Genomic DNA, 6,000 nt, shown 5'->3' with positions numbered 1-6,000 from the left:
GGGGGCAATGTTGATGACTGTACATAAGAATTACACTTATGCCATTTGTAATATGCCTTGCTTAATATTTTATGGCATCTTGGACACATTTTTGTGGCCTTTCTGCATTTCTTACGATCACAATTATGCCGGTGCCTGGCCCAATGAGAACTAGATATATTTTTATTACACTGATTGCAATATTTTTGTTTTGGCATTTTTGTTGTTTATTTATATAAAATTTCTTGGTCCCAAAAAAAACAGAACTATGCCAAAACAATAACTAGTCTCTGGTGATCCCCAATATAAATTTTTTTTTTTTTATGCTGTTGTAAAGCACTTTTTACCAGGTTTTCAGATCTGGGGGCTATCAGTTGTATATCAACTAGCAATAATTATTCTCAAAATCTCACGTATGGAGATATTATTTTGCCACATGTATTTCAATCTTACACATTTTATCAGGACTCAAACCCGAGCCCCTTGTTTACAAGGCAACAATATTAACACTTTGCCATCAGGGGAGGCTTCACATTTTATGAGGACTCAAACCCGAACCTCCTGATTACAAGGCAATAAAAACCATGTGGCTATGCACCACACTCTACTGGGTCTCCTGGGATTTTGACAGAAAAAACACACTATAAACAATAAAATGATATGGGTACTTGGCATAGTCTTAAGTGTAGGCAAATCTGTCTGAGAGGCTTCACCTTTTCTACACTTAAATTCAAAATTCTTAAAAAATCAGGGCATATCACACCTGAAGAATTGGGGTATAAGCCCCTCTTGCCATTGTTTTAAGTGTAGGCAAATCGGATTGTTCAATCAAAATAGCCTCTCCTTTTCTACACTTATAAGTGGTCCTGGTTATAGGTCAAACCCTACTACTTGCATACATTGTTGGCAATTCTCCTTTTATTCTCATATTCTTCACAATTTGCCCTTGTGTGTCTCTGTAAACATCTTTGTCGTGCAGCATTTTTCTGATTTATTACCATTTTTTTTACATTCATTATCCCACCATTCATTCCTTGGTTTACCATCTTGCTTTTGTATTACTTCAGTTGCTGTTTTCAGAATAGCTTTTTTGAGTTGTTTCCAATCTTCATTTATATCTTGGGTATCAATAATGTTTTCCAAATTTTGACTCATTTTTTCCTATATTGTTTCAGAATTTCTTTACTATGCATATTGCTTTTATTCAATTTTATCTGTTGTCTTGGAATACTTTTTCGTACAGGTATTAATTTCTGTTTGATTACTGCCTTGACCTACTACACAAGACAAACACAAACACACTAGACACCACAACTACTACACAAGACAAACCCAAACAAACTACACAGCACAACTACTGCACAACACACACAAACACATAACAACCACTACACAAGACAAAACACATCTATTGCTACTCTTCCCAAATGTAGCTTCACTACATCTACAGCCACATTTACCAAAAGGTAGCTTGCTACACTACTCCTGTTCGCTACTTGCTGCTTTTTGCGCTACTTCTGCATAAAAAAACTTAAAAACAACCATATGGGTATTAAAAAATCCCCTACTACTGGTAAATAGATTCTGTTATTTATTATCATGATTCCAGTCATTCGATAATTTTGATAGCAGTGTTACTTCAGTTACTTATTTTTATAAGTTTTCATTTCGGTCGCAGCAATTCTTAATTATCTTTTGTGAAGCATGGACAGAGATGTAGCGTTGCCCAATCGTACAGCTATGAAATGGGGTTGTGATAAAGTGTAACATTATTCACAGCGCTTCAACATTAACGGGGATGTTAGATATATCTTTCATGCTTAAATACAAAATTCAAGTGGGGAATACTGTTGCTTACTTTGTTTGTGCTCTGTATGAAGCAGTTGATCCAAAATAAGAGACCGTTTACAATATTGATGAAATTTATTGCCGAATGGGCAACTTCAGAATTCGAAAGCAGATATATGGTTTTGTTTTTGCAAGAACTTTGTTCTAATACAGAAAAAAAAAATTGGAAATATTTTGAAACTTCACATGAAAAAGGAGTAGTGGATGGAATTATCGGACATGCAAAATCACTTATCCGTACTTATGTATTGCACAAATATATAGATCTGAGCCAAATGTACAGATTGCTTCACATTTTTCATTAGTTAGAAATCTCAAGCGAAAAACTAAATGAAGTAACAATTTCACGAGAAAGAAGTCGGGATGATGCTCAGACAATTACATCATCAAATTAGAACATGCTGTAAAAGCTATTCCAGGTAGAGATTGATATACCCTTGACAATGCTCTAACTAACTCTTGAATTTAAAAAAAATCATGTGAACACTATTGCAGGCTATATAGCATGGGAGAGTGGGTCATAGTAAGATGTGACGACGAACTCTATCCAGTAACTTCATTACGAGGAAGGTTGGTGATTAATATGAGATATCTGGAATGATGAAGGCTGGTGATACACACCACTGGAAGTGGCCTTTGAAGCCTGACAAGTTATTTACCCAACCAGGCAAATTGTAAAACAAATTCCAGGCCTTATCTCCTAGTTACTTCCAGAGGACAGTTCAAGATTCAAGATGAGATGCTTTAAAGGGCTATGCATGGGACACATAAACTAAACTGCTCACAAAAAGTTTTGCATCACCCAAGAAATGATAGAAAGAACAATCGCAACATGTCCCACTGGGCCAGCTGTGAGAAAGCACACTGTGCTGTGCAAGATACCCATTCAACCCCGCATAACTCGCTCTTCAGACGACAGCCACGACCAGCTGAGCATATTTGTGTGTTCGAACATCTCAGTATTGTGGGTGGTAATGGTCAAGGCTATATCTCCCACTTACGTAGAGAGACTCAAGTAGTGAAGGTGCGTTGTAGACATGCCCAGGCGTACAATATCTCAGTTCGATCTGGCAAGGGTTATCGCCTTCGTGCAGAGTGGGATGTCACAACGGACGGTAGCCGCGACGATGGGAATCGCACAGAGCGATGTCAGCAGAACATGGAGAAGGTACACAGACAGTGGGACAGTAGCAGATCGCCACCGTTCAGGTCGACCACGGGTAACAACACCAGCCCAGGACCGTTTGATAGGAATCACAGCCTTGCGCACAATACCAGGACCGCAAATGAGTTGCGAAATGACCTCCAACAAGCCTCAGGCGTACGTGTTTCGACCCAGACTGTTCGCAATAGACTGCGAGCAAGAGGCTTACGTTGCCGAAGACCCATGCGTCGGCAACCTCTAAGTGCAAACCAACAGCGTGATCGTTTGGTGTGGGCACGCGAACATGTGCATTGGGGACCTTCAGATTGGTCGTGTGTACTCTTTACAGATGAATTTAGGCTTTGTCTGAGGCCTGATTCGAGACGTGTGAGAGTGTGGAGAGGCGTAGGACCGCGGGAGAGACTTCGTCATGTGCAACCTGTTCATCCATTCCAAGGTGGTAGCATTATGGTTTGGGCAGGGATTATGCACGGCCGCCGAACACCCATAATTGCAATTCAAGGGACACTGACAGGACCGCGTTACATCAGAGACATACTACAAACATCTGTGGAACCATACCGTCGGAACATTGGTCCAACTCTTGTGTTCATGGATGATAATACCCGGCCACATCCTGCAGGGGTGGTGCAAGATTATCTGCAGCAGGTCCAAATTAACAGAATGTCCTGGCCGCCAGGAAGCCCAGACATGAATTGTATCGAGCATGCTTGGGCAATGTTGAGGAATGCAATGGCACAGCGTCCTGTGCTCCCAGACTCTCCACGTGAGCTTATTTTGGCAGCACAGGAGGAATGGGATCGTTTACCGCAGGATGACCTTGATCATCTCATTGCGAGCATGCACCGGCGTGTTGAAGACCTCATTGCAGCTCGAGGCGGTCATACCAGGCGGTAAACATCCTGTCTGACATAACAAATAGGCAGATAGCATTGTTGTGCCATTTGTTTCCCTTTGCTACTTCAGCAGTGTGTCATTTTTTTTTTTTTATTAGTGTGAACGTTGTTTTTCACGGAATTCCCATGTTTTCCACGTTTTCTTCTTTCTTGTACTGATTGTATGTTTATTTTCTTCCCAGAAATACAGTTTTTTTGGTGATGCAAAACTTTTTGTGAGCAGTTTATTTGCACCGGTGTTTCAGTGGTTTCTATGAAATTGTAATAATTACATGTCAATAACTTTATGCTGTATGTTGAAAGTACATTCTAGTTTGGAAATGTTTTCTATAAAAAATTTTGCCCCATAAGCAAAAGTTAATATTTTGCGTAATGCACGGCACTAATTCCTTTATTTTAATATTCAATATGAATCTAAGCAACCCTATATTTGATAAATAAAAATAATTCAAATGTGCTAATTATATGTGTGTGTGTATATATGTATATATATATATATATATATATATATATATATATATATATATATATAATGTATCTGTACTTGAGGTAAAGGTTCTTAGTTTCCACTTGTAAAATGACATTAGAGATGTTTATTTTTAAATATTTTTTTTAATATTTAACTGCATTGTTTGTTTTTCATGATGGTTTAAATTGTACTCTATCTAAATACCATGCATAAGAAAATTAATAGTGCAACTTTGTTATTTGATATCAAGGATTCCCTTCTCAGAGAATTTCTTTATAAATGGAGTGAAGTTAGTACTGCGATAAACCCGATTGATCGCCGGAAAAGTATGATTTTTGATGAAAAGTATGAGGGCGCATGAGGCCTTAGCGTAGCGTTAAACATTGTTTTATTATGGGGCTTGGAGATTTTCACGACGTATCTAAACCTCATGGGGGGCTTTTTGCCATGTGTTCGAGGGGCGAATGGGGCGTACCTTTGTACGTTGTGTTTTTTGAGACGAAAATACACTTTTACTATGTGTTCTTAAAAGGGCCCACCGGTGTAGATATTTAAGATGTGTTTTAAAAAGCCCTCAACGTAGTCTTACATGAGTTAAGCTAACATAGAGAGGGGCAGAACACTAGTGTTATCTGCGAAATGAACAGAGAGCTTGTGGTGAGGGTGAAAAAGTAAATTTGGAACGTTGGGGAGACAACATGTCTAAAGATTATCCGTCCAATTTAACCAGCCTTTTCACAAATGATCAACTGAGCTTGAAAGCTAAAACCACCAAGTATAGGTAACATATGGGAGTCATCAACGTGAAATAGGGAACGTAAGCTATGCCTCTATATTGCTTTTCCATTGACTGTGCCAGTTCTTGGCTTTCAAACTAGACCCGTCATGCACATGGTGTTGGCGTGGAAAAACGACGCTATAGTAACGATCGCGTCTTGTTACGTTTTGACAATGTACAGGGGAAAACAATCCGGGAAACGAATTGTTTGTCTTTTCGCATTTACTGAAAAAAATATCGCGGAATACTCTTTGTTGCCACAACACTGGTAATTTTGTTGTTCACTTCGTACCGGGGGAAAATCCACGTAATCTCCCCACGTCAGAACGCTCTTTGTGTTATCGTTTATTCGATATAGAAGATCGCCAACTCCCGTTCTGTGATTGAAGTGGGTATCCTGTGTTGCGTCCACGCTTTCGCTGGGATCCGAGGACGAATTTTCTGGGTGAGGCAAATCACAAGGCATGGTTCCTGTTCGCTCGTCACTCCCAACAATTATCACTGACAGAAATTTTTGTGGAATAAATATACGTAGATACATAATTACACCAGAATCACAAATACACAATAGCCCTAGGACATTTATCATTGCCGCCTTGTCCTTAAACTTGCCAATAACCAACTTGCCGACCCACACTTCCAAGTTCCAGTGGTTGTTGATGGACGCATGGTTGGTGTACTTTTGCAGCAGGGGTTTGAGTTTGGCGTCGATATTGATGATGGGGTCCAGGTACTGAGACTCCAGGCTAGCTATCTCGGTCTGGAGGCTGGAGCTGAGCGTGTACTGCAGGGCCTGCAGTTCGCTCCGCAACTTCTTGAACCTGAAGCATGAGAAGCTCGTCCTCATGGTCGTCTCGTTTCGTGT

This window comes from Lepisma saccharinum, chromosome 9, assembly GCF_977018435.1.
Source record: "Lepisma saccharinum chromosome 9, izLepSacc3.1, whole genome shotgun sequence".
Lineage (NCBI taxonomy): Eukaryota > Metazoa > Arthropoda > Insecta > Zygentoma > Lepismatidae > Lepisma > Lepisma saccharinum.
The sequence above is the reverse complement of the archived record's forward strand: the minus strand, read 5'-3'. Positions refer to the sequence as shown.